The sequence below is a fragment of the Pteronotus mesoamericanus genome, unplaced genomic scaffold (genome assembly GCF_021234165.1).
Source record: "Pteronotus mesoamericanus isolate MK-2021 breed Mesoamerican mustached bat unplaced genomic scaffold, CSHL_Meso_final scaffold_31, whole genome shotgun sequence".
Classification (NCBI taxonomy): domain Eukaryota; kingdom Metazoa; phylum Chordata; class Mammalia; order Chiroptera; family Mormoopidae; genus Pteronotus; species Pteronotus mesoamericanus.
Window position 1 is genome coordinate 1305717 of NW_026555312.1, and position 15288 is coordinate 1321004.

General features: G+C 34.2%; 1 pseudogene; it reads left to right on the forward strand.

The window, feature by feature from the left end:
- The first annotated feature begins 3892 nt into the window (after positions 1–3892).
- Positions 3893–15288, forward strand: part of LOC129085750 (dynein light chain 1, cytoplasmic-like) — a 138310-nt pseudogene continuing 126914 nt past the window's right edge.

A 15288-nucleotide genomic window follows, 5' to 3' on the forward strand; every position in this document is an offset into this window, starting at 1 on the left:
AATCCTGCACAGTAAAATTATATTGCTTTTAATGATATGTCATTATTAATCTATATTCTACTCTCAGACAAAACCTGTATAGATGATATTTTCAAATCACTACCTAGTCTATACTAGAAATTATACTGGTTTTGATAAGAAGTAGTTGGAATATACCACCCACCAAAAAAAAAAAAAAAGTCCTATTTAATCCAATCTTCTATTGGAATTCCAGGATTTATGTCACTATTATAGAAAAACTCATTTTGGTTATAGCACCAACATGGCCAAATAAATGACTTCAAGATGCTAGAAGAAAGTATTTGGCCAAGATAAATAGGTGTTCAAACAGGCCTCCCCAGCTTGCTCATTTTGCTATATGGAAAATGAACTAACCGAGTTTAATGGACGCCAAATGAGATTTGGAAGCACTTTCTAATTCACTTCATTTTGTACCAGGAATGAGCAGTTTTTGATTTCCCTGCTTCCACCTTTAACCCCTACAGTGTGTTCTCAACAAAATGGTTAAAGCGATCTTTTTAAAATATACATCAGATTATGCCACTCCTCTCCTCAAAAGCCTCCCATGTCTCCCTTGCTAAGAAGGATGCAAGCCAGAGCCCTGGCAGTGACCTACAGGCCCTACACACTCTGGCCTCTCAGATATACTTCTTACCCTCTCCTTTGCTCACTTTACTCCAGTTTTACTGGGCACACTGTTTCTCAAGCATGCTCGACATATTCACACCTCAGGACCTTTGCACTCTTTGTTCCCTCTGACCAGAACACTCTTCCCTTCAATATTCCCATGACTCATTCCCTCATCTCTTTCAAATCTTTACTCCACAGTCACCATCTCAACAGGCAACCCTGTCCAACCTGTTTAAGACTATATTTCATTCCTTCTCTTCACACTCCCAATTACCTCTTGTCCTTTTCTATTTTTCCCTCCATAGAACTGATCACCTTCTAACATTCTACATAGTTTTTATATTTGTGTCTATTGTCTCTCTTCCTCACTAGATTTTAACTTTCACAAGGACAGAAATTTTAGCCCATTTTGTTCACTACTACATACACAGAACTTTAAACAAGACACAGCACATGGTTGTTGCATAATAATACTACATTAGTTGAATAAAAGAATGAATTCCAAAGTCCCTGAATATGGCACAGATCTAGCACACTGAAAACTTGCAGATGTCTTACTAAAACGTAAGATTTAAATTCTGTAAGCCTCAATTTTCTTATCCGTAAAATGAAATAAATATAATATCTAACACTTAACATCATTGTACATATTAAGGGAGAAAATACATGGAATGCATTTAAGACAATGCCTTGCATATTGGTTAATTATTTTGATTAGTCCAAAAAAAATAAAAATAACATAATAGAAATAATAATTAACATCTATTTAGAATTTTACACTTTATGAAGCACACAACTGTTTTCATTATATCTCTCAGGATCCTCCCAGACTCACTCCAGACAAATAATAATAACTGGATCCTCAGTGTCTATGACTCGGTAATGTCATGCATGTAGCCATCCACAGGGACACAAGAAGGAGGAAGGATTCAAACCAAAGTCTTTGGAGATCAAGCCCCATGCTCTCTCCTCAATATCACAGAAAGAAAACATCACTTTCAGCTCAAGGCTTTAACAGAATGAGAGGTCTTTGAAGTCATGTTTTTGTTTTGGTTGCTCATTTACTGAGCCTGGGCATCTGAGTAAAATGTGACTTAGATAAGGTGGTAGTCATAAACTGGTATTCTGCAAATTCTGAGCTGAGACTCAACCACTGGAATACCTCTCCTCACCACTGATCATCGATTCAGTCACATATGTGCAGTAGAGAATATTTTAATTATCTATGTATGTCTCAACATGCCTATAAACACCTCAAGACAAAGATCAGGGGGTTTTTTTAGGGGAGTGCCACAACTCCTGATTCAGTCTTGTTTACATGGTTAGTGCATAGTGAATCTTTAATGAATAAATAAATGAGTTTTTTTAATGGTTGAGTTTACAAGTATTGCCTACCTTATCTTCCAACACAAATTGTCTCCCTTCTTTCCTACTAAAGTAATTAGAGTACAAGCAGATGTCTACAGCATTCTCCCCTGCCCCATCTTTCACAATTGTTTTCATTGTAAAACTAGTTCCACAGAATGTTGTACACAAAAGAATTACACCTTTAGGAAATGCTGAGTTAAAGAAGTTCAAACAGGTGTGCTCACTACAGAACTTCTCAGGGCCTTTACTACACTAATGCACATTGAAAATCCTCAAAATTCGGGTAGCATCTACAGCATTTTGCAAATTTATTGGATCGTGCATCCCAAGATAAACAAAGCTTTTTGCATGGAATTTCTCTAAAGTTGGTTTTCCAGAGGACATGTTTATCTATGACAAACACACTCAGGGTTTTCAAAAGTAGAATCCAAAAGAAATTCAAATGAAACACCGGGAACATGAAGAGGTCAAGGAGAGTTCATATTTTTGTAAAGTTGGATAACTTACAGGGTAATTTTACTTGGATTTACTATTTACTTTCTATTAAGCCTAATACTAGGTTTGTGTAAACCTGCAGATACTGAAATAGCATTATTTTGGGGGATGCTTTAGAAGACAGTTAGAAAAAAAACACAACAGAAAAGAAAGCACTAGTTTGGGGCCTTACACAATCTCATGGACTTTCAGTAGAAAGCCAGGGCTCCTCATAGTCAAACTGACGATGGGGAGGGAAGCAGCGGATGCTGCTGTCCTACTGGTGTTAATACAGGGTCTCTGGGCCCATGTAAATAAAAACTTGTGTAGAAAGACAAATTGATCCAAAGACCTTTATCAGTTGGTTCCAACTTAATTTTATTTATCAGAGAAGATTAAATAAACCTAACAAGGGACTGAGGGCAAAGACCACAGAACTTACATGTTTAGCTGAGGCCAAAAATAGGATGGTCAAGGGGAGAGGTCTGTCAGGGGAGAAGAGCTGTAACTGGGTTTCTTGAAAGAGGTAAAGGGAAGGTTTTATTGGAAAGAAGGATTCAGTAAAATAGGAATGAAAGAACTTTGAACTTCACTTCATGGAATTCCTCATGGTGGCTTTGATGACAAATCTTGAGTACTGGGATTTTCACAGGAAACCATAAGCAGAAAGCCAGGAGACCTAACCTGGTTGTGTAATCGTCATTGGCAAAAGATACAAAGATATGTAAGGGAGGGAGTAGCATCCAGAAAGGACATTGGCTTTAGCAAATATGAGAAATTACTGATCGTTTGAGGTCCCCAGAGCCTGTTACAGACATTCAAAGTCAAAACCAAACCAAACAGCCTTTTTTCAGGATAATCCAGATGTATTCCATTTCTCTCTCTTTCTCCACTCCACCCCATACCTCCATCCTTAGCCTTATTCCCCGAATAAAGAGGGGTTAGAAACTAGCCTGACTGTCTCTGTTGCATGACATTTCCATACGTATGTTAACACATACCCTCTTCATCACTATTACACATCCTATGTTTTTTTTCCAAGCTCTAGAAGTATAGGGACTCTGAAAATTATGTAAATTCCCTCTTCTGAAGGTAGAGGGTTTATGAATTGTTAATGAAGTCACTTGTTTCTGAGATGTAGTCTCCTTATGGAGACTCTTTCTAAACTTCAAATCTGTATTCCACAACTGAGTCCAGCTCCTTTCTGTTCTCCACATCTCCACTATGCTGTTTCTTATAGGCTTTTGTGAATGTCTGCTGTGGCCTTCTCTCCAGGCAATCCCTGTTAAGCATAGCTATCTGAGGCAGAGACGTTCTCCTAGTACACATCACCGGGGAAGATTTTAATAGGGAGACTTAACATGGGCTAATTTTGAACCCTGAATCACCATACTGCTGAGGGAAGACGCACTGTCCCCCGATGAGCCGAGCTCACGACGGACCAACAGGGTGAGTCCTCACTCCACTCAGTCTCGCCCACAGTTCCCTTCTCAGAACTGCTGAAATCTGCTTTCCTTTATCTTCTTAAGAAGATCTAATTTCCCCTGGATCCTTTCCAGGATAAAACCCACTCATTTGCTTGACTCATAATGTCCTCTTGAAAACTAAGTAATGAAAGCAGATGCTCTAACTCAGACACATATTTTCTCACTCAAACGTTCATCACAGCTTCCCACCCAATCCTGAGGCATTATCTGTTGGGGAATTAACAATCTCTGAAGCCCCACAGAAAGGTTAGTCAGGCTGTTCTTGTGGGATCCATAACTATAACTTTCAACTCATCCAAACTTTTGTTTTACAAAGCCTTTGTGTCCTGTCTCTGTTTTGACTCCTATAGGATATCCACAGAAAAAGATACGCTTTTCTTTCTGAGTATCCTGTCCTCCCTCTGGTATTCATACCATTTTAAAACAACAACAACTACTACAATAACAAAGATGTTCTTTTTCTTGGGAGGAAAAGAAATCTGCTACCTGGAGATTACTTTCTTTGGCCTGTCACTAATATGCTTTCAACTGTACCCCTAAATGAAGGAAAAAAGGCAAAATATGAACAATTATCCCTGCTTATTCCCTGATCTTTCTTTCTCCCTCAGGATATGGGGGGAGAAGGAGAGCATAAAATTGGCAGGTTATTTCTAATTGTTTCCATAAACCAAAAGGCCCCATACCTTGAACGTGACCCTACTTACAATTGCATCATCTGTGACAGACGAAAATCTTTCAACATTAAAGAATCCCAAAAGCAGACTATTACAATAACCTTGTGTGTCTTATTGAATGGCTGATTAAAAAATAAATAAATAAGTAAATAAATAAATAAATAAAATTAATTAATATGACTCACATTCAGTATTTCATGTGACTGCTGTTGATCCTCCCTGGCGTGCACAAACTTTTTTTAGAAATTGCGGGAAGTGTCAAGACCCTTACTTGTTACAATTTAATTTTCTGCTGCTGAGGCAATTACAGTTCAATGAATGATGATTCAAACACATCGAAGTTTTCATTACTCTTTGCTTAATTTGTCAGTTAATGCCTTTGAGTTCTGTTGTTTCTCCGACAGTCTTAACTTGCCATTAAAAACCTGTCAAGAAAGCAACCTTCTGATTCCGAGGGTTTAAAGCGTATGTATCCTTTTGTAGTTAAGAAAGTTAGAACTCGCTCCTCAAAAAAATATTCATAGTCTAGGAATCCTCAGTTAGGAAAAGGTCGCAATCATTCTGAATTAGTGTTTTTTAATGCAACAGCCTGCAGTAAATACCAGAAATAAGAGTTCATGCTTAAGATACTGTATATTATAAGACTGTTACTTTCTATCAATGTTTCTTAGTGGTTTATGGGTACCTGATAAATGTTGGACTTTTACATTCCTCTCCATGTCCCGGACATCTATTACATTTACACATTTTATATTTCTCTAATATTTTTGCAATACATTTTCCTGAATTGGATGATGACATTTAATAGAATGTTTAAGACACAATATAAAACCTTAAATGCTTTTGCTTATTCTGAGGGGAAAATGTACACATAGATTGGATTTCAAATTAAAACCTACAATGATGTACCCAACATTTTGCTGCTTCTATACATATTAAAATATAAGTAAATGCTTCTTATGCAATACTACAGCATCAGAACAAATAATAAGCCCTTGTACTTACAGGCAAGCTGGATGATTAAGGACCTATTAATGAAGGGAAACAAAACAACAGTGCTAGGATGTAATAGTCCATGAAATTCTTATTGGTAGAAAGAGAATCTGCAGTAAATAAATATTAACCCAAATGCTATAGAAAACATAAAGCAAAGAGGGGAAATGCATTCTTTAAGCTAAAATATAGGTTAAGAATTGCTGACGAGGTAAGGAGAGTCTATTTGCATACCACAGGGCTCCATCTGCTGTGGAAAATATAAGCTGCAAGAATGATTTAATGTTAATAGAAGTAGTAGCCACTGTTAATTATAATTTGCACATTTACAAATCAGCACTGATAGCAATACAAATTATGAAATATAAGGGTGTTCCGCTGGATACTAGAGAAAATAAGATGACAGACAAAGTTAATGGAGTATCCCTAACCACAGCTCTGTCAGAACACATCAGAGAACTAATCCAGTTACAAAGAGCCTGCAATGGAAAATCTATTTAAAATATTAAAATGCTGTTTGGTAAAAGCTTTTTCGTAGTGCATTTTACTTAAACAGTTGCTTATTGTTCATGGGTCATTAGCTGTACACCCAGATGCATTCTACAAACTGCCATTTAAAAGAATAGTAGAAATTAAATAAGAAATATATTTCTGCAGCACTTTTTTCTGATATATAGAAAGAGTTTGATGAATATATAGTCTACATATGGAAAAAAGTGGTGCGTGGTCATACCATGAGTGTAAAGCTGTGGAGTTAAGCACTACGCTTTACCTACATTGAGCCATAAAATTCAACATAACTTCTCCCTCTAGACCCGATCGTATTCCCATTTATACTTAGATGCTAATAGTGATGATACAAATCGACTCTTATTTAGTAAGAAGACAGAAATTACCATTGATTTTTTTCATTAATCTTCTATTTCACCTCATTTCTCTCATCATCATATAATATGGATTAGCGGTGAAAGCATTTTATGTACAATGTTTTAATAGAACTTTTGTTCTCTAAATCATGAATACTGTTAATTGTAGCCTCTAGAATCCCTAATTTATAGAACTGATTCTTTATCTAAACTCTTTCAATTTGCTATGATTAGGAAATCCTTGCTCCATGACGATGATTTTTAATGTATGTTAAAGATATTTCTGCATCTTGGGGAAAAAAATGTAGAACAAAGACTATACCAAGCATAAGGTTTAAATACATAAGCCTTAGCAAGTAATATTGTTATAGATGTTATATAAATTGAAATTAGATGTTGTCACAGTACATCAGGAATTTTTAATACATATTTAAGCTTACTCAAATTATGTGTATATATATATGTATGTACTATCAAAGTATTTTTTGAGTGTAGGCAGAGATCACAACCTAGCAGCCTCTGGGTCAACTACTTTCAGGAGATGCTTTCTGGGCATCCTTTTTTTAAATTTGAATTTGAATCTTTTAGATAGTATATCCATCACCTCTTATTGTCTTATTTTTAGCAACTTCAGGTATTTACATACCTGCCTGATGATTATAAGTATTGTTTCTGGCTTAAACAATTATTTTACAGATCTATTACCCTGCTATTTTATCTGTTCTTGGATGTGTGAAGATGTGTTTTTCATTACCCAACACATCCAGGACATCTACTCATAGTTATATCCCAGAGAAAGACCCAGGAAATACAGACTTCGTTAATTTGGGATTTTAAAGGTCTTACAGTACTAGTAAAAAGATGTGAAAACATCTGCATGTTAGCAGTGGAAACCCATTAGGAACCAGTCTGTCTTCATCAGGACCCCAGGTAGAAAACATGCACACACACATACACATACACACTCACACACAAATGATAATAGTTCCTTCTAAAAACTGGCCCAACAGATCTGCTATCATGCAGGTCACAATTTCAAGTCTATAACATCCATGCAGCCAGAGAAACCTGAAGCTTGAATATTATATAGGGTGGTATCAACTTAATAGCAACCAATAGTACCCATCAGGAGCAAGCATGGGTTCTTTCTGGAGCAAACACTTCCTACAGAAGAAGTTCAACAAAATATAAACTGATAAGACAACAAAATTTACTAAGAACATGAAGAAATACTCTACCATTTATGAGAATGAGCAGAAACAAACCACAGTTTTAAACCCCTAAGCCCTCAGACTTCTGAAAGTATTATAGAATGTAAAATAGTTATAAAGCAAATGTTTTTTAAAAAAAGAGAGAATCAAAATATGTGATGAAGGAACAAGACACTATCAAAAATGACCAGTCATATTTGTAAAGTAAATAAAATGTTTTGAAATAATACACACACACACACACTGAATTCTTAAAATAAGTAGATGGGACTTCTGCTTCCAGTAGTGATAGACTAGATATTTCGAATCAACTCCCCAGCTTAAAATAACTATTAAATGTGGGTAGAATGTTTAAAATAACATATGTGAGTTCACTATAAATATAACAAAAACGTAAAGAATTTTGAAGTCAAAATTCAGAAGAGAATAAACACCCAGAGAAATCAAGCTACATTTGAAACTCCCCCTATGTGTCTTCGCTCTTTCCAGCTTCTGAGAGTCTGAGAAGCTGAAGAAAGCTTGTGACAGATACATGAGAGTAGATGGAAAGAAATTCAAGTTCAGAACCTGCCAAGTGGGAAATGATAGCAACTTTCCTAGGCTCTGAAATAAGGGTGAACAAAACAAACCAGTCCCAAATGATCTACAGCCCTGTTGGAATAAAGCAAACCTAGTTTACTAAATGCCCTTTACTGCCTGTTAGAAATAAACACAAATTTTCTCTGGTAGAAGATAGCATCACCTAAGCCTCAAGTTATGTCTATATTTTTTGATATGCTGTGATTAGCAACAAAAATAATGATAATAACCAAGATTATAATTAAGCAAGGTAATGTAATTAAAACCTAAGAGAAATAATAGAACATAGAAGCAGACTCACAGACAATCTAAGTAATAAAGTCATTAACTAGGAACTTAAAAATAACTACTTAATATGTTCAAAAAATAAAAAGTTACAAGGTTATCAAATTTAGAAAAGGACATAAACTACAACAATAGAAATTCAAAACTGAAAAATATAATGATCGAATTTAAGAATTTCATGGCTAAAGCTAACTGTAGAATAAACAAAACTAAAGAGACCACTAGTGATTTAGAATATAGAAATATACCTAGAATACATTAGAAAATATATCAATGTGTTAATAGAAATAACAATGTCAATAAACCAAAATATGTTAATAGAAAATATCTAAGATAAAGCACAGAGAAAAAAATGAGATAGTATGAAAAACAGAAAAGTGTATAAGAAATATGGTCAATGCAATTAAAAGATTAATCTATGTCTGATTAAACTCCCAGAAAAGTTGAGGGAGAGAATGAAATTGAAGTATCATTTGAGAAGATGATAACTGAGCATGTGTTAAAATTGTTGATAAACCATATATTTAGTAAGTACTACAAACTTCAAGCAAGATAAATATTGAGAATACCACACTGAAGCATACCACGGGTCCTATAACCATTAGAGAATAAATGTATTCACCTTCAAATAAGCATCAATAAGACTAGCAGCTGACTTCCCACAGAAAAAAAGTCAAAGCTGAAGGACAATGAAATGATTTTTTGAAATGATTTTTCAAAATGCTGGAGAAAAAACTGCCATCATAAAATTTTATACTCAAGGGAAATCGTCCTCAAAAATAAAAACTAGATAAAGACATCTTTAGAGCAACAAAAAATTAACTCAGGCCTGAACTAAATGAAGATTTTAAAAGGTACTTTTTAGATAGGAAAAAAGAATTCAAATGGAATTGAAATATACACTTTTAAATGCCTAAGTTAAGAAAGACACCACATTCATAGATTGAATAGCTCAATGTACTTAACTTAGCAGTTTTCCTCGAAGTTAATCTTAGAGGCAGTAAAATTAAAATCAAAATCAAAACTAAATATTTGAGAAATTTAACAAGTTAATTCTAAGATGTGTGTGGGGAAAGTGCTAAGAACAGCAAAGACACTCCCAAAAGGAGAACAAGATATTAAAATATTTCTACCAGAAATCAAGGTTTATTATTTAACTATATTAATTCAGCTGCTGATATATTTGCATAAATAAACAAAAATTAATAAAAGAAATATAGCAGTCTAGAAATAGACCACATACACCTACATGTGACAGTGACATTCCAGATTATTGAAGAAAGAGCTAATGTCTAAATAGTATTAAAAAATTGATTTTCCATTTGAAAAAAATGGCTCTCTATATTATACAAAGGTATATTCTAGATGAATTATATGTAACAAATCTTTCAGAATGTTAGAGGAAATATAAGAGAGTATCTTTATCACCACTGGTAGAGAAAGAGTCCTTAAATAAGAACACAATATCTACTAACATGTTATAGTAAAAGGGAAAATTGATAAATTTGCCTAACTTGGTATTAAAAAAAAAAAAAAAAAAAAAAAAAAAAAAAAAAAAAAAAAAAAAAAAAAAAAAAAAAAAAAAAAAAAAACAAAAAACACCAAAAAAAAAAAAGAAATGATTAGCAGCACATTTTCTCAGCAAAACATACTGAGTATGGACTGACCTTCAGAAGCTACTTACCTGCTTTCCAGTCACTCCATACTTGGGCAGTATTTACCAAAACCACTTCAAATCCTTTTTTTTCCACTTGCATTTTTTATTATATAAAGTTTGATCGTCCACTTGAACTTTGCTGGTTAACCTGCTATCTACCAGTATTAATTATGTTGCATAAAACAAAACCTTTACTCCAGACGGGCATGATTTAAACGACTAGCCAGGACACTCAATTTTTTTTCCAAAAAACTAACTTTGTTATTTAATAAATTACAGGATTAGTTTATATTCCTCATTCAAAACACCACCCAAAAAAGTTAGGGTAAGGCATTGGTAACAATTACAACTAAAAATGTTTACTATCCATGATATACTTACAAATACAGCAAATCAGTAAGGAAAAGACAAAACAACATCTCTAGGAAACAACGGACAAAAGATCTAAAAAGGTACTGCATAGTAAAGAACACACAAATGGTGAACAAACATTTTTAAAAATTCACAACTTCATTGACTAACCAATAAAAGACAAATTAAAGCTCTAATCTGATATAATTTTATCATTAGACCAGCAAAAGTTAAAAAGCCTAACAATATTGAATAATATGAAGTAAACAATACTGATGTTGCATAGAATTTTTTAAAAATTGAGATCACTGGCATAGATTCTGATGAAGCTTTGAAAAAAATATAATGTGTTTTAATAAAATTGCCATCCCTAGAAGTTGCCAATTTGTTGTTTATTGTCATTGTAATGGCTGCACCAAATCCCTGGGATTTTCTGGTAGTCTTCCAGCAGATGCTATTCTGAATGAATCAGTACTCGTACAGTAATTTTAAATAATTTTATATGTCAAGAAATAGATTATAAGAACTATGTCATTTGAACTTCAACTTTATTCAGCTAATAGTAAACAAATTTGGATTGTTTTCCTTGGATTTAAAAAAAAAACTGTTTGAGGCATATAGGGAAGTTAAGGGCACTTACTTAATTTTTTATTAAATGAGATTTAATGATTTAAAGTTTCTCTATAATCTACAAAAATGAGTTACAAATTTAAAAATCTATTTTTCCAATAATAACTAAAATTATCAACTAAACTCAAAGATTGGGACTCTGAAAAAAGAGTTAATTTGATCTTTAGGGCAATGCTAATAAATGAATTACATCAATTATTCATATTCTTGGATTCACTGTCTGAAAATATAGTACCAAGGCAAATCTTTTTAAAAAAGATTTGGGGACTCTTCATATTTGTGGCCTTAATTTTTTCATCTGCTAAATAAAGATATATTGTAATTTCATTGCTTGCACATGATTGTTGTGAAGACAAATTAGTAACTCATAAAGAAGCACTTAGCAAATATGAAGTATCCTATGTATGCTAAACATTAGTATTTGTGGAATAAAGTGCCTTAACTGGAAGCCTAACAACTAGGTGTTTGGCTTTTTTTTATCTTTTCCACACTAGGCAATATGACAATTAACTATTTTAAAACAATGTATGGCATATATTACTGGTCCCCTTTTTAGCTTGGTACTAAAATGAAGTAACATATTTCATTTTTGGCTTTAATTAATTCAAAACAACTTCCAAAATGTCTACCAAAATTTGCCTTATGATCTTAAGAAACTGTACACTCTTTACAATACATTAGAAAGGATATTCTAATATCCTTTCCTTCCACTCCCCTCCCCATAATTCTATTATTATTTTAATCAACATTTTGTGCCACTTATCTTACTTTAAAAAGATACAAAAATAAGGCTGTGCTTTGATTTGGCGTTGGAAGAAAGCTTATAGATAATCTTAACCGGCTCTCCAACCATACAGGATTTCATTCTGAAGAGTGGCCATCTAGCTACACTTCTTTGGAGCACTCCCAGTGAAAGGGCATTACTGTGGACATGATGGAAGCTACCTCAATTGTTTCTAGAACAAACAACTGGAAATTTTTTCTTTGGTTTGAGTCCAAATTTGCCTCATCAAAATGTGTACCCATTGATACTGTTTATGCTCTCTGGAACAAGAAAGAGCAAATCTATTCACTCTTTCATGATATTTTAAAAATTTTAGAGTAGTTTTTCAGATTTTTCTTATAGCCTTCTTTTGTTTAATCCCTACGTGATATGGTTTCTGCGACATCCATGAGTGGTATTCTCAGTGCATGCTCTAGTTTGTATATGACCTTGTAGACATAAAGAACACAAAACTGAGCGTTTGACTTGACACATGGGTTAGCTAATTCTGTTTATAGGGTAATGCTTGCTGTCTGTGTTCTTTTTTCACTGATGTAGAATAGGTATTTGAAGAGCTTTTTAGCAGTAATGTTCCACTAAGTCACACAGATATCATGGGCAACTAACTACAAGACCTCCAAGAACTTTTCCATGAATCACCTGTCAAGACAGGTTGCCCTGATGTTATCTTAGTGTATTTTTTTAATCTGAATTCAATTTTATTTTGCTATTTTTGACTCAGAAGTTTTATACTTCCATATTTATCTTTAATCTTGATATAACATTCTGTCTAAAAAAACCCTGTTTCACTGTCTATAACATAGATAAGCCAGCTTTGTATGACTTCATCCAACCATTGATCAATAAGACAGTTAAAGAGAGTCCTACCACATAGTCCTAGAATATTCTATTCACTTTGATACAGTCCAAGTTTATTCATAATGACAAAACCATCTTGAATCTGACCCACATTTTTTCAATTTATTCATGAGTATACTGATATTTTTGTGCTAGTTAATTTCCACGAATCAAGATGCCCTATGCTTATAAGAGTTCTTACATGATTACAACTAATGATATTCCTTAAATGTTACTGGTTTCTCTGTGAGGCCTTCTCTGTTACACCTAGGTTTTAGCTCCATGCCATATAATTTGTCACTTAATTGTCAACTGTTGTGTGATCAGAAACCTTTATATTTTATTTCCTTTGTACTTTCACTGACTTCACAGTATTTAATCTAATTGAGGTAGGAGGAAGGAAGAAGAGGGAAGAAAGGAGGGAGGGGAAAAAAGGAGGGAGAAAGAGAGAAAGGATAAAGAGTCTTATCTCTTCATGTAAGTTATAAGATCTGAGAAGAAACTACCCCTTATTTCACTATTGAATCCACAGTCAGAAATCTAAACCTTACAGAAAGACTAAGAACACACCTTTAAAGATCATTGAAGATGGAGTTGATATCATCTATGGGTTGATATAAGCAGATACAGAGGACAATAAGAAAAAGTTGAATGAATTAAATAATTACAGCAGATTGTTAGAAGATCTGCAAACCTATAAGGCAGTGAAATAGCTCTCTAGGTATCCCAAAACGGTTTTGACAGAATTGAGAGCATATTGAATCAATCTAAGATACTCAGCTGCTGACACAGAGAAAAAGGGAAGGTTACTCATGCCGATTGATTAGTAGCAGGTTTTATACCTGGTGAGTGAAAAGAGGTATTAATGAGCCCAAGGTAGGAGGAAGCCTCTGTCCTGGAGTAAAAGTTGAGGAGAAAAGTCAATGAAGGAAATGAGGTGAACCAGGAAGGCCAATCAATTGCAGGTCACACTGGATCAATTACAGCCCCATCTATAAGACTCCCAACAAGAAATGCAGCATCAGCTTTATCTCCTCTTGTTCCCTCACTCCTCTACAATTCTCAAGACCCATCAATTCTAATCCTGAAATCAGTCCTTTCCTCTCTATATAAACTGGCACTGCCTTTATTTAGGTCTCATTTCTTGTTTGAAAATTGTAATGGTCTTTCAAGAAATCTCCATTCCTTTAGACTTACTCTCTCTTCCCACCTGCTGCAAAATTACAGTTTAAAGCACACACCTGGTCATGTCATATTCCTAAGTAAAGTCTTTTTATGATTTCTCAATTACATACTTGATAAAGTTCTTGACATGGCATTGGAGGTCTTCTATTATCAGACTTAAATACATTTTTCCAATATCACTTTCTACCACACTTTAACACACATTACTCTTTAGTCACCACAAATGACTTTCTCAGCTTCTATAACCCTTGACTTTGCTCAAGTTTTTCTCCTACCTAGAAATCCCCTTCTTTTTTCTCTACTTGATATATTTCTATTATAATTTAAACCAAGCTGACTCCCTTTCAAAGATTTTCCCACTTTCTCAATCCTTCTTTCAAACATAGATTATTTCTTCCACCTCAGCACTTCCACAGTTCTTTTCACATGCATCTTATTTTGCGCCTATTGAATTGTGACTTTCTCCATCTTCATATGCCCAGAGGTTCTGAGGATGTGCTGAATAAATGAATACATGAATGAATGAATGATGCAGAAAACAGGTTCAGTTGTGAAAAGTGTACTATGGCAATAAAGGAGATGATGATAATATCTATCCTCTCAGCTGTAGCTTTGAGCCATTCTTAAACATTGAGTATAAATCTCTCTAAAACAGTGGAACATACATAATCAGAATATGTATATTTATACATTTTATGATTACATATTTTGATGATTTTGATTCATGATCTTCATTGTTCTAAAACATTCAAATATACACATACCCCAGCTTATTCATCTCAGAACAATTGTTCCAAGAACTGTTCTAGGCACTGGGATTGCACTGAGGAATAGACAGCCAAGGTACTCTTATAAATTTTACATTGTAGTAGCAGTGGCTATGAAAGACAATAAATAAGCAAACTAATAATTTTATGATATATGCTAAATATAGCAGGATAATATAATTGAGTGATTGGGTAGGGATAGAGTTAGAAAAGAGCTTTCTAAAGACTTGAAATTTGAACTAAGGCCTCAATGATGAGAAGGAATCAGTCATGATAAAGTATAGCTAAAGAGCATTTCATGCTTTGAGAACAGAAAATGTAAGGTCTCTGAGGAGGCAATGGCTTTGTGTTCAGAGATAGAAGGTCACTAGTTGGTGCTCAGTAGAAGAACAGGGATGCTGGGAAGTAGGCAGGGGCCCTACCGTGTAGGACTTTGTAGGCCATGAGGAGAATACTGATTTTTTTTTTTAGTGAGGTGGAACATACAAGAGATTCTCTTGTAGGTCATTA